This window comes from Bombyx mandarina, chromosome 07, assembly GCF_030267445.1.
Source record: "Bombyx mandarina strain Sakado chromosome 07, ASM3026744v2".
NCBI lineage: Eukaryota > Metazoa > Arthropoda > Insecta > Lepidoptera > Bombycidae > Bombyx > Bombyx mandarina.
This window is the reverse complement of record NC_143214.1, coordinates 9,150,214-9,175,485: the sequence shown is the minus strand read 5'-3', so window position 1 is coordinate 9,175,485 and position 25,272 is coordinate 9,150,214. Positions and strand designations below refer to the sequence as shown.

The following is a 25,272-nucleotide window of genomic DNA, read 5'->3' as shown; positions in this document are numbered from 1 at the left end:
TTTCTACGTGAATATAAACCGGTTTTCCATCTTTCAAATCGAAACCCAAGACTGCTTCGCGACCAAAAATAGGGAGACTATAGTAGTTACCCCACCACACTGAGGCTAAAGACAAAGGGAAGATTTTCCACTGAGCGGATGAAATTGCTCGGTAGGCTGACGACCCTAATGTTGTTCGTAACTTGTATATATCGTCGTTGTCAAACCAAAATCTGCTATGTGCACCTTTTGAGATTTTTACTTTTTGACCTTTTCATATAGTTCATAGCCCTATCTACCGTATAAAAAAACTGTTATGTCTATAGCTTTAATATTTATCTATAGCTTTCATCTATACTTCTATATTAATATTTTAAAGAGGAAAGATTTGTTTGTTTGTATTGAATAGGTTCCGAAACTACTGAACCGATTTGAAAAGTTTTTGCACTGTTTCGAAGCTACACTATTCCCGAGTGACATAGGCTATAATCCTTTTTGAAAAAAAATAGGGATCCTTATCAAAACTCCAATAATGTAACCGAAGGTGTAAAAAAAATACCTAAAATATTTTTTCAATCGCGTGCCTTGCGAAAACTATTGATGATAGAATAAAATAATGTACTAAGACTTTGTAGAACACATTATTAATCAAAAAAAGTGTCGCGACAGCATATGTCTAAGTATTATAGTTATGCCGCAATAAGTGTTCTTTTATTTAAAAAAATAAAACAATGTCAATTATCGTTGAAATTTTTGTTAGACCCGAGCGGAGCCGGAGCGGGCCGCTAGTTTGATAGAGTTCTTAAAAATTCACCTTCATATAAAATTTTATACGAAAATGTTTTTACTCGTTAATTCAAAACAGAGTTTTTGCATATAGCAGATTTTGGTTTGCCAGCGACGATATACAATATTATCTTGAAAATGTCTTAAGCGAGATTCAGGCATCTATCAAAATATCTTGCTACCTTGTCTACCGCCACAAATACAATAAGAAAGCTATTGAAGCGCGGCACTAAAAGCTTGTTTTGGTAACTAGAGCACGAACGCGTTCTACAATGAGCGCTGTGTAGACAATGTCGAAACGGCATTCGGGAAACGTAACGTGAAAACAGGACAAGACGGGAATAGAACCGCGGCCCGGTTGCCATGGTAACCGCCTCCCCGACGCTCCGGAATAGCACGCAATTCCCGTTTGGAAAACTTCGAGAAACGTCTCTAAACATTCCACGTGGGTCGCAATTACTCTTCAATGATAATATCTGGATGAGGGAGGCCGTGCAATTGGACAGGCGTACGTCCAGCAGTGGACTGCTTGCTATAGACCAGTATCAACATCCTTGTCAAGCATAAGAGCCAAATATAGATATAACACAGAATTGAAATTTATACAAAGAGCCATTTTTTTAACACTCATACATACTTACTAGGCAAGATAATGAGCAAAATTCCGTGCCTGAACTAAATATTTCGCGGAAGAGCCGCGGGTTGCCGACCACTGCTATAGGTTAATGATGATAATCGGTTGCTTGTCCGCACATGACTTCAGAGATTTGCTAACACTAACCCTGGTAAGAACAGTGGTTTGCTGTATCTACTAACGGATCGGAATCGCGTCCCACTGAGAAGATGCGGCGAAAATTCAGTGGGTTCTGTTTATAGGCTAGTTCGCACGTGGAGTTTACATGAGGACGGTGACCGGTACTTCTAGAGCCTAAAACCACCGAGAGTGGATCCCGGGGATCCGACAAGGCATGATTTGGGCGACGTCTGCTTTGCTTTTCAATCTACCGTTACATTCTTATACAAGGTACATGTACCCGCTCAGAGCATCGCAGTCTCATATGCGCCTAATGCTAATTAAAACGAAATATGATTGAGTCTCACACGCCAGAACTTACGAAACACGCTTGGCTCACTCACTGTATCAATGACACAGAATTTTACCAAATGTTCGTGTGCCAATATACAGCTTTCGGCTTTCAGACGTCTCGTGCTGATCGGTGCCAGAATATAAATCCATGATATACCCTGACAATATTATCGCCTATTTCTCGAACAATAGTGTGACATACGGTCTTTCCAAACTTCGAAAATTTATGTTAGAAACAAGAAAAAATTAATAAGAAATGAATATACAGTATCCCTCTATAACACGGTAGATTGGTTCAACAGGCGCTGTAGGAGTATTCTCACATAACGCGCTTGCATGACCCTATATAACGCGTTATGTACAAACATAATACAATATAACCAATGTTTTACGATTCAAAACATAAAGAACACAGATTCTATAAATTCATTTAATTTAATTTTCTAACAATAAATTTGACCAAAGGTGTGCGAAATTGACTATGAACTGTACAAATAATTGTAAATTTTACAGTACAAAAATATAAAATATGAAGTCACCGCGTTATTTGGGGGAATACTCGTGTTATACCAGGGACTGAAATCGCGTAATATGAAAATGCGTTATAAGAGTTACAAGAGTAAGAGTGATAAGGGCGTTATTGTATATCTACATAATATGTCTACGAACTTGTGCAACAACACCCTCACAATGAGTAATTAGTTTAGACTTTTAGAGAAATTCCCTGAGAAACGGAATATGATGTTTTTTTCGTTTTTCGAGAAACGTTTATATAATTAAAACAATTTTTACAGTTTAATTTCTTATCGTGAAATTATTTCCGAATTTGAAAATACTTTACAGTTTTCGTGGTCGCGGACGATGAAATTACCAACGTAGTCGTTGAGAAAAACGAGAAAACAAATCGTAAAAGAAATCTTAACAAATACATATATGACATATAAATTTAGCATCATTAAAAGTAAAACCATTTATTTTCGAATTCCTAATTTAACAAATTTACATATTTATTAACTATTTTGTCCCGTAATTCATGAAATAAGTTTAATTAAGTTTTTCTTTTTTGTTTTGAAATAAAAAAAAAGATAAAATTTAACAATACTATTTTCTTTCTAACAAATCAGATTCGCATAAGAGTGAGACGTAAAACTTTGTGGTTCAAAGTAAATAAAAATAACCCTGAAATTGTGAAAAAGTGGTTTTTTGCAAACATCACGCACATAGCAGAGTACTAACAGTGTATTTGAATAGTGCCGTTGCCCTTGACAGAGATTGTATCTGTTATCTTTCGCTTACGAAATAAATAACAAAGTTGTTAACGGTGTGAGAAAATATATTTACCTTTTGTCCGTCGATCATACAACGTAACTGTAAAATTGGTTACATAAAAAAAATGTATACTGGGGTTTCGGCAAAAATAATCATGGCATATGTAGTCGTCGTTGCCTAAAGGAGACGTCCGGTGCATTCGTATCTAGCGATGCAACGGTGTTCGAATCCCGCAGGCGGGTATCAATTTTTCTAATGAACTACGTACTTAACAAATGTTCACGATTGACTTCCACGGTGAAGGAATAACATCTTGTAATAAAAATCAAACCCGCAAACCCTCTTGTGAGTCCGCACGGGTAGGTACCACCACCCTACCTATTTCTGCCGTAAGGCAGTAATGCGTTTCGGTTTAAAGGGTGGGGCAGCCGTTGCAACTATACTGAGACCTTAGAACTTATATCTCAAGATGGGTGGCGCATTTTCGTTGTAGACGTCTATGGGCCATTTACATTTATTTAACACCAGGTGGGCTGTGAGCGCGTCCACCTATCTAGAGAAAAAAAAAATAGCTACGTCTGGACGGGTAGGTAACCTCACGGGCTCAACTTGAGAAAATTTGCTAACACTAGCCCTCGCAAAAGAGGAGAGCTTCACAGAATCTACCATCGGATCGGAATTGGGATCCACTGAGAAGATCCCGCGTGAAACTCAATGGGCTGTGTCTATGGGTAGATAAAAAAAAAGTATCGCAGTCTCAGAGTCCTGGAGGTATCTGACACGCAATCGCGCTCTATGATGCTTATTAACAAACGAAGCTTGTTCGATAAGAGCCAGCCAAGAGAATGCGTTATCGTTATTCGTGATGTGAGAGGCGATCGCGACCTCAGACGCTGCTGGCTATTCAATACGTTTACATACTAAACGCTTAGCATTACCCTCGCACGGGTCAGGGACGCGAAACAAAATTTTGTTGTCTATACGAAAACAAAAAAGAAACTTAATAGGTAATCGTCCTCATATAAAATTTTATTGAAATCGTTATACAAAATAACTCGTGAATGCAAAGAAGACAAGTTGCTTTGAAGCACATCGTAAATATATCACTACATAGTATAAAACAAAGTCGCTTTCTCTGTCCCTATATCCCTATGTATGCTTAAATATTTAAAACTACGCAACGGATTTTGATGCGGTTTTTTTAATAGATAGAGTGATTGAAGAGGAAGGTTTATATGTATAATAACATCCATTAAATAGTGGAGAAATCAATAATAAATTACAGTTTCCGAAGCGAAGCGAGGGCGGGTCGCTAGTTATCATATGAAACAAATATTTTGAAGGAAACATATATTTATTCTTTGATTTATTTATTTAATTAGATATCTCCAACAAACAAACTAACAAACTCGAACAGATGACAACAACTTTAAAAAAAATAACAGAATAATTGAATAACAATATGACGATGAGACTTTTTGGCGGGACCGCGAAGACTAAAGTTTTTTTTTATGATTGAGGCTTTACTGGTGGCCCGGAGGCCTTTCCAGTTTCACAAGGACAGGTGGGCGAGCAAGGGCTCAGCCAGAAGGGATTAAAGTTGTGTGTTCTGTGTGAACTGTTTTATTTATCTTTTTTATAGTTTTTTTGTCCCTTCAGCTTTAAATGTTGTAATAACGGTTGTTTATAAACTTTTTAGTATCTCTGAAAGAGCACAAATGTGAGAAAATGAAACAAAGCTGGACGTAGCTTTTCGGGACTATCCGAAAAGCCCACTGAAGAAGTCCCAATAAATAACCACCATTTCACTGAGACTATATTTAATTCCATATCATCTCGATTCATTTTAATTCATCCCAATTGTATAATGTCTCTTTTCATTTCGCTCTATATCATTTCTTATGGAACAGAATAAACAAAAGACTGCACTGTATGGTGACTGACTGACCTCCGCTTTTCCATTTGGAAAAAATAGAACTGCTACCAGTTATACAATGAAAATATATTTTTAGCAACGGCTTAATAATTTAAATAAATAAAAAAAATACAAAAGTGGGCAGGAACGATCGACACAGAATATTAAATCTAAGACAAGTGAACGCTGCGCGCGCTTCCAGCAAAAGTGATCCGAGGTGGCGTGATGTCCCCGCTGGTCGGTCGGTTGCCCCTCCAGATGACGAGTTGCCCCTCCAGATGACGTCACGAGTCCACGTGAGTGCTCGTCGTCAATGGCTCCGCCCATCGACTTTGACTTAAGAGGGAGTCGCCTCTAATACGGCCTCTCCTGACTGGTGGACGTCCACGTTCACCTCGATGTCATGACCGTCTTCAATCTCTGACGATGCAGGACTCACTGTGTGCACAGCGTTGCTATCGGGGTGTTCTATGATATCGTCATAGAAATAGATTGTTTGCATTACAATCATGATTTTGGTACCATGAACCATTAGTAAAAGTTAGTAGTTTTTGTGAGCATTTTACATCACATTTCAGTGCGTTCATGTATAGTAGGCTCTTGTTGAGTTACGTTAGATGTACTGACGACACGGCACTGTTACCATATCGGGTGTATAATATACTGTGAGAGTAAAGTCTGGTTGACATGGCCAAGTTAACATGTCAAGCTAATACACTCGTAACGTGAACTGCTTTACCACGTCACACCTTTACGTGAACTTTGTTACCACGTCATAACATATACGTGAACTATGTTACCACGGTACAACATCTACGTGAACTATGTTACCACGTAAATCTCTGCGTGAACTATGTTACCACGTTACAACATCTACGTGAACTATGTTACCACGTAAATCTCTGCGTGAACTATGTTACCACGTAAATCTCTGCGTGAACTATGTTACCACGTTACAACATCTACGTGAACTATGTTACCACGTAAATCTCTGCGTGAACTATGTTACCACGTTACAACATCTACGTGAACTATGTTACCACGTAAATCTCTGGAAGCATGCAGTCAACCCCAAGAATGTTTGACATTACGCGTCACTGGTGACTCAACTAGTGCCTGAACCCTACGAGGACTCGGCCTAACCTGACCTCCACCAAAAATTAAATCAACTCGTGAATCTGTAGACTAGCGTTCGCGAGTCAACCAGAGGGCCCATTATGCCCCGTATCATTATTAAAGTTCCGAGTTTGTCAGTCAGACCTCTGACCATCTTAATACAGAGCAACGATCTCCTGGCGCACTCGACGTATGAGGCAAAGCAATCTGATGCTAATTGCATAGCATTATAAAGAATATTGGCATACTCTAACTTTCGCGGACACAACGGCTTAAAGTCTTTTACGAAGTTACCCCACGTCCGGTCACTAGACAATCACACGTGTAACTAAGTACGCTCATCACTCTTAAGACAGCCCAAAACTCGTGACAGATACTCAGTGCCTTCCCAGTTAAGGATCTAGTCCATTCTACTTCCTTACACAATGTGTCTATGTATTGCACGGCAGGGTAAAACTTAGAAATAAAGTAACCATGAGCTAGATCTGAATTTACGAATCTAATGGATTCGGTTAACTTCCGTGCTGGTGTGGTAGTTGCCTTTTTATTGTCACAACGCGTGGTGGAACTATTTTACATCTATTCTCAAACGCGGGTACAATCGACACGGCGATGGAGCAACACGGCGTCCCGTTTGCATGATCACCGACCTGGACAGTCGGACTGTTGTCTAATTGACGTATTGATGGAGTGTGTTGCCGACTAGTAACATTTTGAACCCTTCGAATGTTATTTCCACCCATCGAAACTGAGCATTCAGTCTCGAGCATGTTCTATCGCGTCAATAAAAATAGACCGTAAGGTCGGTTGTGATAAAGTCGTTGAGCTAGTTACTTGGTGATTTATTACATTTCATAAGAGGGTATCCGACAAAAAAATCTACTTCGCACCAAGAATCGATATCATTAACGCTGGGGTCAAAATTAGAAATATAAAAATGGTTCGACCTTACTTTGGACAGTGCACTTAATGCTCCGATGATCCTGTCTGTAGCGTCGTACGCGCGGGACTCTGACGGCGGCGGTGATGTGATTCCCAACGCCACCACGGGTCCGGCGCCACCACCGTCCGCGGTCGAGGGACGTGCGTCTTCTATCTGCGACCCTAGCGGGCTCGACTCACGCGCAACGTTCACATTTGAGTTTTAAGCAATTAAACGCGCCAATATTATTCTCCAATATTGGTCTCGAACATTCGGCGAATGCGAGCGTCCTCCAGTTACACGTATATCGGTCATTACGTTGTTAATTTAATGCAAATTTTAAAAATAAACTGTACGCCAGGATAACCCAAAAGCGGATAGGGCACAAGCCCTATCCCACTTCTGATTTTAGCAACGGCTTAATAATTTAAATAAATAAAAAAAATACAAAAGTGGGCAGGAACGATCGACACAGAATATTAAATCTAAGACAAGTGAACGCTGCGCGCGCTTCCAGCAAAAGTGATCCGAGGTGGCGTGATGTCCCCGCTGGTCGGTCGGTTGCCCCTCCAGATGACGAGTTGCCCCTCCAGATGACGTCACGAGTCCACGTGAGTGCTCGTCGTCAATGGCTCCGCCCATCGACTTTGACTTAAGAGGGAGTCGCCTCTAATAATATAGAATCCAGAATAAAATAACTTCACATAAATAACAAAATATACACTTAATTAGAAGAAAAAAAAATACAATATATCAAGAGCCTTGCCCTTAATCCCGGTCGAAGTATTTTACATCTTAACCAAGATTTCTAGCAGTTATAGTCAATTAGTATTTAATGTAGTTTATAATACCTATATTATTATTAATGTATTATTATGGATTTCATATTTCTTAAAATTACTCATTTTAATTTTACTTTTCTAATTTCAAGATGTTTTCTACTATTGCACTGTCGATTGCGCCTATAATTGAGGTGACATAATATTTGTCATGTACTTATTGACAATTTGGCAATGCTTTGTATTGATTATCACTTTGTTGGTGCAACTAAACCAATAAATAAATATTAAATTTAATTAATTTATATATATACGTAGATGCTTTAACTGTAACAAGCCCTGAATGTTAGTTCAAGCTTCGCAACGATACGAAACATATCCATATTTGATTAATATCCGAACAATTTTTTTTTTTTATTGCTTAGTTGGGTGGACGAGCTCACAGCCCACCTGGTGTTAAGTGGTTACTGGAGCCCATAGACATCTACAATGTAAATGCGCCACCCACCTTGAGATATAAGTTCTAAGGTCTCAGTATAGTTACAGCGGCTACCCCACCCTTCAAACCGAAACGCATTACTGCTTCACGGCAGAAATAGGCGGGGTACCTACCCGTGCGGACTCAAAAGAGGTCCTACCACCAGTAATTATGCAAATTATAATTTTTGCGGGTTTGATTTTTATTACACGATGTTGTTTCCTTCACCGTGGAAGTCAATCGTGAACGTTTGTTAAGTACGTATTTCATTAGAAAAATTGGTACCCGCCTGCGGGATTCGAACACCGGTGCATCGATACATACGAATGCACCGGACGTCTTATCCTTTAGGCCACGACGACTTCAAAACAACAACAACAAACAATTGTAATTTTTAAAGACGCGATAAACAATTTGCGCCGTTCGTACATCTATCGGATATGGTTCAATAAACTATTCACATTTGGCGGTCCCAAGTTCGGATTTCACTGGGGTCTAAGTACCGAAAACATCCACTTTAGACACAAATACAGCCAAAGTCTAATGCATATAATATGTAACGAATATGCTGATTCCGATAAGAATCTAACTCGATCCCCCCTGGTCGGGGTCACTGACCTCTAGATTAACGAGGCGGTCTAATATAGAAGAAAATAGATATAGAATATAATTGACGAAGATACAGGCTTTTAATTTTATTATTTTTTATTATATTACTATTAAATCGAGGGGAGAAAAGGCTATTTGGTTTAAGGGACATTTCGCTTATAACGCGACATTTATTATTATTTAATTAAAAGCGCCTTTTATTTAGTATTAGCATCACCAGTTCGGTGTTTTTAATTGAACTTCAATTAAGTTTACTCCATTGAAATATATGAATAAGTTTTTTTTTGTTATAATATTATTTCCAAATTTTAAACTTTAAATAGCTCTCGTGTAAAGTTGCAAAAATTTAGCTTAAAGCAAATACCCCTCGATAATTATTATCTTATTTTATTTTACTATGTTAATAGATTTATAGCAGAAATGTTTTTGTCACGGAAAATTCTTCCGAAAATAAATTCCCGTATCACAAATACTATTTGGATTTATTCAAAACGTCCAAATGACTGTTTTACCCTCGTCGAATCAGAGATCCAATTGCGCCAATCTATTTAGTATATTTAAAAATAACTAGTACGTTTAGTTAGGATTAGCTGAGTCCCGCGATGTTACCCGCGATTATTGTCGTACCGCGGATGCCGCCGTGGGGCGAAGCTAGTCTAAAAAAGTAGCTTAAGTTACTCCTTATATCATCAGCTAGCAGTGAAAGTCCCGTAAAAATCGGTCCAGCCGTTTTTTTTTTTTTTTTTTTTTTATTGCTTAGCTGTGTGGACGAGCTCACAGCCCACCTGATGTTAAGTGGTTACTGGAGCTCATAGACATCTACAACGTAAATGCGCCACACACCTTGAGATATAGTTCTAAGGTCTCAGTATAGTCACAACGGCTGCCCCACCCTTCAAACCGAAACGCATTACTGCTTCACGGCAGAAATAGGCGGGGCGGTGGTACCTACCCGTGCGGCTTCCGTTCCAGAGATTAGCCGGAACAAACAGACAGACATACAAAATTAAAAAAATATGTTATTTTGGTATATGTACTGTGTATACATACTTACGCATTTAGTAAAAAGTGGTTATTTTATTATTACAAACAGACACTCCAACCTTTATTTATTTGTATAGATATAAACAAAATAACAAACTAGGCGTTGGATGGGCCCGCATGGAAAAATCAATAATGTAGATTCGTGACTCCGATATATTTGAATAGAAATTGTCCAATTTACTTTGGCTGTGGGTGGAATGTCACCGCGTGCATTTTCCAGTGAGACCCTGCCGCTGCTCCACGCAGATTGCTTGGTCGGCATCAGTAAGGTTAATCAGTGTTCAGAGACCCATCCACGGATGAAGAACAAATTCGAATCGTGGTTATGATCGTGCTGTTATACGGGATTCTATAAATTTAGACTGGATTTAATTAAAACTTTTACAATAATTACGAAATACAAAAGATTTAGTATGGTATGGATACAGTATACCCGATCCTATAGACCGAATGGTAAACAATTGACGTCGCCCAAAACACGTCATTACAGATCCTTCCGATCCATTAACGGTCCTTTTTGGTACCAGAAGCACCGGTCACCGTCCACGTCGAACCCGTCGCTTGCGACGAAGGGCTCGACGAGCGAATTAACTCATAGACACCGCCCTCTGAGTTTCTCGCCGGATCTTCTCAGTGGGTCGCGTTTCCGATCCGGTGGTAGATTCTGCGAAGCACTGCTCTTGCTAGGGTCAGTGTTGGCATCACTCCGGTTTGAGCCCCGTGAGCTCACCCACTAGTTGACGTTACGCTGAAATAGCCTCTCTAGGCTTTGAGCTTAGGTAGGAAAAAAAAAGATAGGCGCGAACGCGGCGAAGGATGGAGACGAACTGATTAAATGGAGCGGGAGTGGTAATGAGGTATGGTATGGACAAGGATATGGCAAAGCTGATGCAGCAGGAATACGGTAGGGTCTGCATATTTACGGTACTGAGGCCCGGATATAACAGTGCGGTGTATAAAAATACAAATTGCAAAGACTAAGGAAAAGGCATTAGGAAAAAGCTCGCGCGATTGAATCCCTACTCGAAAATACAATCATAACAACCTTATTATATCTAGTGCCGTTCCATTATTAACGTTCTTAAAACGGCTTATCCTCCTCCTTGCATCGATAATCCTCAATACTGAGGGTCGTGGCCTCCTTTAGTAACTTTCTCATGGATTATCCTGCGTCACCCCTGCCTATTCTCGGCTGCGCGGATAGGAACGTGGGCTGAAGTTTTGAAAGTAGAGCGTTACTGATCCGACCAGTGTGCTTATTGCGAGTTCTTTAACGCTCTCGATAACGTGACAGTTAATTCGTATGGAGTTGGAATGATTGCCTACGTTTGCCGCTAGGGACGCTGTTCCGACTGCATACAAATCTGAGTTAACTTTACGCTATGGAGAACGTTAAAAAACTCGCACTAAGCACTCAGATTACACTTCTGCCTTCTGCCTTTATCCGCACACCTTGCCAACAGGCAAGTTATGGTAACAACCAATATCAATAAAAAAACGAATACAGCTCTTGAAAATCGGAAGCCAAACTCGTTAAATACTAAACATACATGACCGATGCTTTTCATATATTTCCTAGTATTACGTATGTTTCTTTGTTCACCAACATAGTTGCAAGGCTTCGCAGTATGAAATGGCTCATTAGCCACAATGTGATTGATTTCAAATCGACTTCGACTTTAAAGGCCATAGCGGGTGGCGCTGTTCACGTTGATGTCCAAGGGCTCAGGTAGCCATTTAAAAAAAAAATATTATCACATTTGGAACAGCAGTAAGAAAGATCTAATTGAGAAAATGAGGGTGCTCAAGAATTACGCTACTTTATAAAACTACGTTGACTCTACAGTTTGGATATTAAATTGATACAAATTTTTTACTTTGATATTTTATTCTAAATCGATTAATGAAAATGTGAAAGTAGATCCTCCACTTTGTGTTTGAAAGATCATTAGAAAAGAGCTCGATGCTAATTTTATCACCCAAACTAAAATTCTAAGAAGAGGTCGACGAGCGAACTAACGCCCATTGAGTTTCACGCGGGATCTTCTCAGTGAGTCGCAATTCTGATCCGATGGTAGATTCTGCGAAGCTCTGCTCTTTTGCTAAGGCTACTGTTAGGAAATTCTCTCAGGTTGAGCCCGTGAGGTCACCTACCCGTCCAGACGTAGGTCCAGACGTAGCTATTTTTTTTTTATTCGCAGCCCACCTTGTGTTAAGTAGTTACTGGAGCCCATAGACATCTACAACATAAATGCATCACCCATCTTGAGATATAAGTTCTAAGGTCTCAGCATAGTTACAACGGCTACCCCACTCTTCAAACCGAAACGCATTACTGCTTCACGGCAGAAATAGGCGGGTGGTGGTATCTACCCGTGCGAACTCACAAGAGGTCCTACCAACAGTAACAGTAAGTAGCTAGAATACCCTCTTAGGCTACCAGCGAAAAGATAGGGAACAAAAAACATCTGTCTGTAATTAGACTGTCTAAAAATACGTGTCGCGGACTACTGCGGTCTTAAAAAGTTCTTACTTCACCACAATTATTCGGACCCAAAACGACTTAAGTCAATTGTTTCAATCTATGTATACTAATATATAAATTTACAGTGGTTTTTACGGATGTTCCGTTATAATTACTGAACCGTGCATCCGATTGACTTGAGACTTGGTACCCATGTAGAAAATACATGTACTTAATGGATAGGCTAATATTTATATGAGCGTTGGACTCCCTACACCAGTTGCGGGGGCGTTAATGATGAGAATCTTTGTGGGGGTGAGAAATAATAATGTTAATTTTAAATGCCCAGCGAAATGGACCGGTACAGCTACAGCAGGTACAGCAGTAAACTTATAAGATTGATAATGTGAACGTTCCGGTCTCGATTTTAATGCGTAGTCCTGATTCCGCCGAGTCCCCGACATTAGCCGAGTCGACTCGAACACGCCCGAAGTCCACCGAACTATGACTCACTGACGCAGGTGCTTCACCCTCTTCACACATTCAGAGATATATTGGGATACAATAAAACCCCACAGCAATGTATGTTGCATTGAATAAAACGTAATTTGTAAGACTTTTCGAGAAAGCGTTTCATTATGCTATTGATAATTTATATTTTACTGGTGTTAGGACGTCATTGTGAGTCCACACGGATAGGTACGACCACCCTGCCTATTTCTGCCGTGAAGCAATAATGCGTTTCGGTTTGAAGGGTTGGGCTACCCCTGTATTGTGAAAAGTGAGACCTTACAACTCATATCTCGAGGAAGGTGGCAGCATTTACGTTGTCTATGAGCTCCGGTAACCACTTAACATCAGGTGGGCCGTGAGCTCGTCCACCGACCTATGCAATAAAAAATAAACCGTCACAACGTCAATGCCAGAGTCGACCTTGATACATTACGCCAAGTCTCAGTTGCTTTGGCTCAAACTGCAAAACCAAAATTCCCTGCGAGCCAAGACTAGCAACATTTTTTTTATTAGACATTTTCTCAGATAAAAGTATTTCACAGAAATATAACAGGACCAAATAAAAATATACTTGTATGAATTAAATAATTCAAAATGCAACCGGACATTAAGTAATAACATAGTTAAACCACTAACGACAACTATATTTGGGAGAGCTTAATGATTTATGATATTAAAACACTAAATAATTTAACCTGATAATTGGTTTTTTTTTTATTCCTACAAATACATATTATACAAATTTGCGTTTTAGTGTGTATGTTTCGTATTTTAGGCTCGATTTACGTCACAATAAGCAAAGATGAATTCTACTATATTATACAACTATAATTCTATCTAGCGGCACATAATAGATAATACTGGTCATCTCTGGAAGAGACCTTTACCTTTAATCGAGAGGATTCTTGTTAACAAAACTATATATGTATATAATTTTTTGATTAAATCTAACTTTTACTAATTAATATCTTCAATCACATTATTATTCGCAATGGAAATAAATTTAAATAAACTACTTAAACATGATATTATTTATCGTTCTTTTTTTTTAGATACATTAAATAAAATAAAATAAAACTTGAATTCGTGAAAAATTCGGTATGCGCACTGTTTTTTTTTCTTTGAAATTGTACTATGAAATAAAAAGACATTTTATTTCATTTATTTATTCATTATTAAGCAAAGACGCGCTTGGCCCCATTCTGTGAACTTTTCACGGGAATTCTGAATGATACGAATCGTCCGATTCCCTGTAATCACTCTTTTATTCAGTCCGAATATAATTTACTAGATCTTTACTATCTTAGAATTTAGAATTTATTCTAGATATTTTTTTTATTTTAGAATTTAGATCTTAGAATTTACTAGAACTTTGAAAAATCGGTCTTCACTGAACAGAACCACGGCTCTTAAATAGTCCGTAAACCAGTGTTTTAGTCTCGGCGTATGTATATTTGCATTTAGGTCGTGCGGCTCCTGTTACAATGGCGACCGGCAAGGCTGCTCCCGCCAAGGTTAAAGACCGGATCGAAACTTGTTATTTTTTTTTATTAAACGACTGATATTTTTCGAATAATGCTTGGTCACGAAAATATCATAATATTCTATGAATTAATGATGTGTATGGCATAAGTTTTCTTGTCGAACGTAATCTGTCACAAATTTCGAACTGTATTACTAACAACATGCTTGCATTTATTTGTAGGTTAGTGACGTTTTCATACCCGATCCTGTGGACCGAATGGTAAACAGTCGACGTCGCCCTAAACACGTCTTTACGGATCCTCCCGATCCACTAACGGTGCTTTTAGGTACCACACCAGCACCGGTCACCGTCCTCGTCGAACCCGTCGCTTGCGACGAAGGGCTCGACGAGTGAATTAACCCATAGCGACACAGCCCACTGGGTTTCTCGCCGGATCTTCTCAGTGGGTCGCGTTTCTGATCCGGTGGTAGATTCTGCGAAGCACTGCTCTTGCTAGGGCCAATTTTAGCAACACTCCCGGTTTGGGCCCCGTGAACTCACCTACACGTCAAGGAGAAGCTAAAATAGCCTCTCAAGGCTGTCAGCATAGGTAGGAAAAAAAGAAAAAAGAAAGTGACGTTTATAAAAATGTTCAAGAGCATCCTCCGTGTTAATAGTAAGTAGGTTAAGTAGTGTAATTGTTTAATGTATAGTGTGAGTAAAATTATTTTCTTACATTATTAAGTTAGATTGTTATCGTGTTTTTTTTGTTGTCGTATAGTTTTAAGAGCCATTGTGTACAAATTCGTCAAATTTGTCTTGCTTAGTCGTGCGCACATGGCGTATAAATGTACATTGCTTCCCGCCAACTGTTTTTCCTGGTCGTTAGCATATTAATAACTGGACAGTATAGAACATATCGAGGAATAAAAATATATTTTGTTTAAGCAACATTATTGCGACTTTGTAGGAGAGCTATTTAAAATTTAAAAATTGTAAAAAATATATATAATAACAAAAGATCTTCTAAGGCTATTTGAATAGAGTAAACTTAATTGAAGTTTAATTAACAACATCGAACTGTTGATGCTAATACCAAATAAAGCGCACCTTTAATTACAAATTACTGGTACAAATTACAAATATTTACTGGTGTTAGGACCTCTTGTGAGTCCGCACGGGTAGGTACCACCGCCCCGCCTATTTCTGCCGTGAAGCAGTAATGCGTTTCGGTTTGAAGGGTGGGGCAGCCGCTGTAACTATACTGAGACCTTAGAACTTATATCTCAAGGTGTGTGGCGCATTTACGTTGTAGATGTCTATGGGTTCCAGTAACCACTTAACCAGGTGGGCTGTGAGCTCGTCCACACATATAGGCAATAAAAAAATAAAAAATAAAAAGATAAATGTCACTTATTAAGAGAAATTTCGCTTAAACCAAATAGCTGCGATATATATTTATTAAAAAAAAGAAGAAGAAAAATGTATAAAATACTGTCAAAGTTTTACTGAGAAAAGGCAATATTTACTTACAATCACTAACTGTTTACGATAAACAAACCACACCAGATGTTCCAATAAGTACTTCCCAAACTATAACACTTAAAGTCCTTATCAACAAAACAATTTCACTCGAAGATCCAATACTTAGGCATGGTTAGACTAAGGACATCTTATCAAGTAAAAGTAAACACACAGCTTCGAATACAATGAAAACTCGACCTTAAAACAGCGGACCAGTGCTTATTATTCCTTTTCTAAAATCAATCTTTATCTGAACGTGTGTTATATCATAGGGTGACTTTCGACAGTCCCCTTCAGACGAGTGCATAAATCAGAGCGCAGGAGCAGGACAGAGAGATAGTCTTTATAAATCACGCACTGAATGCGCAGAGATAAGGCAAGAAATATCCCATTATGAGTATTGAATGTTCAACAGTAACTGTTTATTTAATGACAAATATTAATGCGCAAACTATACCTATGCTAGGAGCGTATAAAATTTTCCTATATTTATCTCACTAATGTTTTATATACAACTAGATGATGACCGGTATTTTTTTTTGATAACGCCATGTTGTGGTCTCTTTAAAGCAGTTAGTTGCTCTCAGTTAAGAAAAATAGTATTATTATTCGCCAATAGATGTCGGGAAGAGTCACAAAGTTGATTATTGAAAACACGAATAAAACAACATTTTCTGAAAATAAATCGTAGCTAGATCGATTTATCGCCCCCGAAATCCCCTGTATACTAAATTTTATGAAAATAGTTGGAGCCGTTTCCGAGATTCAGATTATATACAAGAATTGCTCGTTTAAAGGTATAAGATAAGATAACAATGTGTTTTCACTTCCTTCTCCTCAACATGGTGGTCGTAAATATTCAAGTCAACCACGCGTGGTTCGATTTTCAACCGCAGTTCTCTGTTACGCGCTTCTGTTATTGACGGTATATGGTTACATGACAACACGTCCCATCTGTTGTAGATTGGTTACCAGAGTCTGTAGAAATAAGCTTAAGGCGCCACCCGCTTTGAAAGTCTGGAAACAGAAACTTAGCGTTCAAATTTGAAGTCGTCGTGGCCTAAAAGATAAGACGTCCAGTGCATTCGCGTTGAAGCGATGCACCGGTGTTCGAATCCCGCAGGCGGGTACCAATTTTTCTAATGAAATACGTACTCAAAAACGTATAATTTGCATAATTACTGGTGGTAGGACCTCTTGTGAGTCCGCGCGGGTAGGTACCACCGCCCTGCCTATTTCTGCCGTGAAGCAGTAATGCGTTTCGGCTTGAAGGGTTTGGCAGCCGTTGTAACTATACTGAGACCTAAGAACTTATATCTCAAGGCGGGTGGCGCATTTACGTTGTAGATGTCTATGGGCTCCAGTAACCACTTAACACCAGGTGGGCTGTGAGCTCGTCCACCCATCAAAGCAATAAAAATAAAAAATTGTAAGGCGCTTATGTTTCGCGGCAGAAATAAGTGGTTTTCATATTAATCTTATAAAAATACAGGTTAGTTAAAACTAGTGGTCCCCGGTAGTCGAGATTCGACTATAATTAATTGAAATTATAACTTTGTACATTATTATGATTCTATTGTCAAAGACTAATAAATCTATTTAATCACGGATTTCGCCAAGACTAAATACACTTTAGACAAATTTAATAAAGACAAAACAATATTTAATCTATTCTCAATTTGACCACAGACTATAAACTGACAGGCTGCAATAAGAAAAGTTTGACAATAAACAAATACCTAGTATGCATGCGTGTGTGATCAAATACACGGTAGCGTGTGTAATGTTGTTTTTATTGATTTAATGTACTTTTTATGCATAATTTAAAAAAATATTAACATTCTGCACTCCTCTCTATTCTCTATAAGTGTTGGTAAATTTCATACTCCTCCGTTCGCGCAATTTTCGTAAAAAGGGGTACAAAGTTTTTGCTTCACGTATTAATCTATATATATAAAAGATAGTCGTGTTAGTTACCCTATTTATAACTCAGGAACGGCTGAACTGATTTGGCTGAAAATTGGTGAGGAGGTAGCTTAAAACCAGGAGAAGGACATAGGATACGGATTTTTATCACGTTCCCATGGGACGCGACATAAAACGTGGTATAACAAAACGCAACTGACAGCTAAACGTAATATATTCTATGGTTAATTATAATAGAATTTTGAAGTTGACCGGTTGATGTGTTTGAAACAAACCGTGTGGCCATAGATTATACACTTAATATATTTGAGATAGATGCGCAACTCTCATTTTTATTTTTGCTTTAGTTAGAGCCCAGGACAGCAGGCGTCGCTGCTGTCGATTATTAATCTCCCTACCCCCACCAGGTGGCTTTTTTAGTAATTTTAATATTTTTTATAATTAACTCTCTTTATGAAAAAATCTTATCGTTTAGAATCGCTGAAATTCCCGGTAGTACTTATGAAATATTAAAGAACGTTTGATTGTGTTCAGCATTCTAATCGATAAGACCTTTTCATACAGAGAGAAAACAGTTTTTTTAAATAAAAAGCTGTAATTCTCTGTAAGCTATTTAATTTCCCTATATTACAAACAATTTACTGTTAAAAGATAGTATGAACGTACAATTGTATAAAATTTCGAATAACAATAACTCCTCTAGATTAATCCTACTAGAGTACTTAATAACATTAAATCGAAAGTTATCTAAAAGTTAATTAAGTCTAGATAATCAAATCATTCAATGTCACTTAAGTCATTTGTGCGAAATATAAACATGTCAGCTTTCCATTACAAACATAGTAGACAATTTGAATTAAATTTAATAAATTTGTTTCTTAACTATAGCAGTTCTTGCTTAAAGTTGATCGTGACAGATCATGACCTTGTATGAAAATATTACATCTATAAACACTACCTATGCTTCGTCATACAATAATTGTCATTTATACTAGCATTGTAGAGATAATACACACACTAAAGTGAATACTAAATTATTCTTAGCATTCTTATAAACATTTAGAAATTTAAGAAACGATTAACCCACAATCATGTTCATAACATGTGACATTTTGTTCTGCACAAACGTTTTATTACATGATTTGAAAAACAAAAAATGTTTAAAAAATGTAATGATGATTTAAAGTACTCTTAAATATTGATAGTTTGTACTTAATGACGCTTATAGTAATCTTAGACATGATTACATTAGTTATACTTTTATTCCCTATCTAAATTATTTCTATTCTGACGTTTCTGATGCTTTAGCTTTGGTAATACTAGATGAAACAAACAGCAGATTGAAAGAAAATCATCTTAAAGTTAATTACATTCATTACAAACCATTAGTTTACATTTTGTTAAAAAAGAAACTGGTGTTCGTTACATGCAAATGAATTATAAACATACACATGCAAACATAAAATGTAAATTTATCTTTTAATCCAAATTAAATGTACACTAATATTACATCTAAATAATAGAAAGGGTTTCGAAAATTTTTATTGCACTCAACAGCAGACGAGCACGCAACCCGGCCCGTGATAAGTGGTCACCAGTGCTTATAAACTTCAGCAGTGCCATAGGGGTTGCTGTCTATCACTTAAGTTTTAATAAATTATTAATATACTCAGTCACAAGCATATTGATTTCACATAATGAAAATGTAAGAAACATAATCGTGTTTGGGCATTTTCATTTATATCTGCTCATACAGAAAACACAACTTAGCAAATATATTCCACAGTAAATCTAAATAATTGCAAATAATGCTTTTAAAGACCGTTGACTTTTGATCATTAATTAAAATCATCTTCTCGTAGAATTTACAAAAGGTTATTTACAAAAATTTATATCAGTATTTTCATATATTACTAACTTACTAATTACAACTATTCAAACGTAATACTATAACTATAAGAACTAAACAACCTATTTTAAAACAAAATTGGCATCAATTTAGTTCTTATGAACTATTTCAATTATTAATTTATCAATTATAAACATATTTAAAAAAAATTAAGATCCCTTGAGAGTTCACGTTCCTTGCTGAATCAGTTTCTCTTCTGAAACGGAGAAACAAAGTATCTTAAGTATGTAACAAATATTGAAAAAATACGACCATGAAAAATTTAGTGTTAATGTAATCTTACTTACAAATTAATATATTACATAACACGTTCTGGTTCAAATATAGTGCATCAATATTTTCATGTTTCAGACATTTTAGTGCTCCTTATAATTTTTCCATAAAATTTTGTCATTATCAAACCTTTGTCTACAAAAATAAAAACATTATTTTATATTGGGTAGAAGGATGAACGTGGTCACAGGCCACTTGGTGTAACTTAGTTATCAAACACCAGGAAACAAAACGTGAATGCCATCATCTAACTTTGGATGTGAGATCAATTGTGCTGTATTTTATTTAAACAGGAAAGCATGACTGATTGATCATTCCAAAAAACTAGTTCGGGCCCACTTGACAATAAGCATATAATACGCTGAGTTGCAAAACATAAATACTTCCACCCACTCGAGACAATTTTATTATCTGAGGTGTGTGTGTGATAGTACGAGACTTAATACCGACTGTTTTGATCAAAACTTAACATATATGATAGCTAGGCAGCAGAAATAGGAAGGACCATTAGTTGGTGCTAATTCATTTAATTATATTATGAATAATAATTATGTTAGTAACTGTAAAATTGGTTACATAAAAAAAATGTATACTGGGGTTTCGGCAAAAATAATCATGGCATATGTAGTCGTCGTTGCCTAAAGGAGACGTCCGGTGCATTCGTATCTAGCGATGCAACGGTGTTCGAATCCCGCAGGCGGGTATCAATTTTTCTAATGAACTACGTACTTAACAAATGTTCACGATTGACTTCCACGGTGAAGGAATAACATCTTGTAATAAAAATCAAACCCGCAAACCCTCTTGTGAGTCCGCACGGGTAGGTACCACCACCCTACCTATTTCTGCCGTAAGGCAGTAATGCGTTTCGGTTTAAAGGGTGGGGCAGCCGTTGCAACTATACTGAGACCTTAGAACTTATATCTCAAGATGGGTGGCGCATTTTCGTTGTAGACGTCTATGGGCCATTTACATTTATTTAACACCAGGTGGGCTGTGAGCGCGTCCACCTATCTAGAGAAAAAAAAAATAGCTACGTCTGGACGGGTAGGTAACCTCACGGGCTCAACTTGAGAAAATTTGCTAACACTAGCCCTCGCAAAAGAGGAGAGCTTCACAGAATCTACCATCGGATCGGAATTGGGATCCACTGAGAAGATCCCGCGTGAAACTCAATGGGCTGTGTCTATGGGTAGATAAAAAAAAAAGTATCGCAGTCTCAGAGTCCTGGAGGTATCTGACACGCAATCGCGCTCTATGATGCTTATTAACAAACGAAGCTTGTTCGATAAGAGCCAGCCAAGAGAATGCGTTATCGTTATTCGTGATGTGAGAGGCGATCGCGACCTCAGACGCTGCTGGCTATTCAATACGTTTACATACTAAACGCTTAGCATTACCCTCGCACGGGTCAGGGACGCGAAACAAAATTTTGTTGTCTATACGAAAACAAAAAAGAAACTTAATAGGTAATCGTCCTCATATAAAATTTTATTGAAATCGTTATACAAAATAACTCGTGAATGCAAAGAAGACAAGTTGCTTTGAAGCACATCGTAAATATATCACTACATAGTATAAAACAAAGTCGCTTTCTCTGTCCCTATATCCCTATGTATGCTTAAATATTTAAAACTACGCAACGGATTTTGATGCGGTTTTTTTAATAGATAGAGTGATTGAAGAGGAAGGTTTATATGTATAATAACATCCATTAAATAGTGGAGAAATCAATAATAAATTACAGTTTCCGAAGCGAAGCGAGGGCGGGTCGCTAGTTATCATATGAAACAAATATTTTGAAGGAAACATATATTTATTCTTTGATTTATTTATTTAATTAGATATCTCCAACAAACAAACTAACAAACTCGAACAGATGACAACAACTTTAAAAAAAATAACAGAATAATTGAATAACAATATGACGATGAGACTTTTTGGCGGGACCGCGAAGACTAAAGTTTTTTTTTATGATTGAGGCTTTACTGGTGGCCCGGAGGCCTTTCCAGTTTCACAAGGACAGGTGGGCGAGCAAGGGCTCAGCCAGAAGGGATTAAAGTTGTGTGTTCTGTGTGAACTGTTTTATTTATCTTTTTTATAGTTTTTTTGTCCCTTCAGCTTTAAATGTTGTAATAACGGTTGTTTATAAACTTTTTAGTATCTCTGAAAGAGCACAAATGTGAGAAAATGAAACAAAGCTGGACGTAGCTTTTCGGGACTATCCGAAAAGCCCACTGAAGAAGTCCCAATAAATAACCACCATTTCACTGAGACTATATTTAATTCCATATCATCTCGATTCATTTTAATTCATCCCAATTGTATAATGTCTCTTTTCATTTCGCTCTATATCATTTCTTATGGAACAGAATAAACAAAAGACTGCACTGTATGGTGACTGACTGACCTCCGCTTTTCCATTTGGAAAAAATAGAACTGCTACCAGTTATACAATGAAAATATATTTTTAGCAACGGCTTAATAATTTAAATAAATAAAAAAAATACAAAAGTGGGCAGGAACGATCGACACAGAATATTAAATCTAAGACAAGTGAACGCTGCGCGCGCTTCCAGCAAAAGTGATCCGAGGTGGCGTGATGTCCCCGCTGGTCGGTCGGTTGCCCCTCCAGATGACGAGTTGCCCCTCCAGATGACGTCACGAGTCCACGTGAGTGCTCGTCGTCAATGGCTCCGCCCATCGACTTTGACTTAAGAGGGAGTCGCCTCTAATACGGCCTCTCCTGACTGGTGGACGTCCACGTTCACCTCGATGTCATGACCGTCTTCAATCTCTGACGATGCAGGACTCACTGTGTGCACAGCGTTGCTATCGGGGTGTTCTATGATATCGTCATAGAAATAGATTGTTTGCATTACAATCATGATTTTGGTACCATGAACCATTAGTAAAAGTTAGTAGTTTTTGTGAGCATTTTACATCACATTTCAGTGCGTTCATGTATAGTAGGCTCTTGTTGAGTTACGTTAGATGTACTGACGACACGGCACTGTTACCATATCGGGTGTATAATATACTGTGAGAGTAAAGTCTGGTTGACATGGCCAAGTTAACATGTCAAGCTAATACACTCGTAACGTGAACTGCTTTACCACGTCACACCTTTACGTGAACTTTGTTACCACGTCATAACATATACGTGAACTATGTTACCACGGTACAACATCTACGTGAACTATGTTACCACGTAAATCTCTGCGTGAACTATGTTACCACGTTACAACATCTACGTGAACTATGTTACCACGTAAATCTCTGCGTGAACTATGTTACCACGTAAATCTCTGCGTGAACTATGTTACCACGTTACAACATCTACGTGAACTATGTTACCACGTAAATCTCTGCGTGAACTATGTTACCACGTTACAACATCTACGTGAACTATGTTACCACGTAAATCTCTGGAAGCATGCAGTCAACCCCAAGAATGTTTGACATTACGCGTCACTGGTGACTCAACTAGTGCCTGAACCCTACGAGGACTCGGCCTAACCTGACCTCCACCAAAAATTAAATCAACTCGTGAATCTGTAGACTAGCGTTCGCGAGTCAACCAGAGGGCCCATTATGCCCCGTATCATTATTAAAGTTCCGAGTTTGTCAGTCAGACCTCTGACCATCTTAATACAGAGCAACGATCTCCTGGCGCACTCGACGTATGAGGCAAAGCAATCTGATGCTAATTGCATAGCATTATAAAGAATATTGGCATACTCTAACTTTCGCGGACACAACGGCTTAAAGTCTTTTACGAAGTTACCCCACGTCCGGTCACTAGACAATCACACGTGTAACTAAGTACGCTCATCACTCTTAAGACAGCCCAAAACTCGTGACAGATACTCAGTGCCTTCCCAGTTAAGGATCTAGTCCATTCTACTTCCTTACACAATGTGTCTATGTATTGCACGGCAGGGTAAAACTTAGAAATAAAGTAACCATGAGCTAGATCTGAATTTACGAATCTAATGGATTCGGTTAACTTCCGTGCTGGTGTGGTAGTTGCCTTTTTATTGTCACAACGCGTGGTGGAACTATTTTACATCTATTCTCAAACGCGGGTACAATCGACACGGCGATGGAGCAACACGGCGTCCCGTTTGCATGATCACCGACCTGGACAGTCGGACTGTTGTCTAATTGACGTATTGATGGAGTGTGTTGCCGACTAGTAACATTTTGAACCCTTCGAATGTTATTTCCACCCATCGAAACTGAGCATTCAGTCTCGAGCATGTTCTATCGCGTCAATAAAAATAGACCGTAAGGTCGGTTGTGATAAAGTCGTTGAGCTAGTTACTTGGTGATTTATTACATTTCATAAGAGGGTATCCGACAAAAAAATCTACTTCGCACCAAGAATCGATATCATTAACGCTGGGGTCAAAATTAGAAATATAAAAATGGTTCGACCTTACTTTGGACAGTGCACTTAATGCTCCGATGATCCTGTCTGTAGCGTCGTACGCGCGGGACTCTGACGGCGGCGGTGATGTGATTCCCAACGCCACCACGGGTCCGGCGCCACCACCGTCCGCGGTCGAGGGACGTGCGTCTTCTATCTGCGACCCTAGCGGGCTCGACTCACGCGCAACGTTCACATTTGAGTTTTAAGCAATTAAACGCGCCAATATTATTCTCCAATATTGGTCTCGAACATTCGGCGAATGCGAGCGTCCTCCAGTTACACGTATATCGGTCATTACGTTGTTAATTTAATGCAAATTTTAAAAATAAACTGTACGCCAGGATAACCCAAAAGCGGATAGGGCACAAGCCCTATCCCACTTCTGATTTTAGCAACGGCTTAATAATTTAAATAAATAAAAAAAATACAAAAGTGGGCAGGAACGATCGACACAGAATATTAAATCTAAGACAAGTGAACGCTGCGCGCGCTTCCAGCAAAAGTGATCCGAGGTGGCGTGATGTCCCCGCTGGTCGGTCGGTTGCCCCTCCAGATGACGAGTTGCCCCTCCAGATGACGTCACGAGTCCACGTGAGTGCTCGTCGTCAATGGCTCCGCCCATCGACTTTGACTTAAGAGGGAGTCGCCTCTAATAATATAGAATCCAGAATAAAATAACTTCACATAAATAACAAAATATACACTTAATTAGAAGAAAAAAAAATACAATATATCAAGAGCCTTGCCCTTAATCCCGGTCGAAGTATTTTACATCTTAA

At 38.3% G+C, this 25,272-nt stretch overlaps 1 protein-coding gene and 1 long non-coding RNA gene across 2 annotated transcripts in view; one reads left to right on the top strand and one right to left on the bottom strand.

The window, feature by feature from the left end:
• The window catches only part of Spec2 (CDC42 small effector protein Spec2), an 84,466-nt gene that overhangs the window by 10,674 nt on the left and 48,520 nt on the right, over nucleotides 1-25,272 (top strand). The window lies entirely within an intron of this gene.
• Nucleotides 18,475-20,203, bottom strand: LOC149502660 (uncharacterized). The gene is made up of 2 exons (XR_016323330.1): nucleotides 20,073-20,203; nucleotides 18,475-19,981 (listed from the first exon to the last, which is right to left on the bottom strand). It is a non-coding gene; the product is annotated as an uncharacterized LOC149502660 (long non-coding RNA).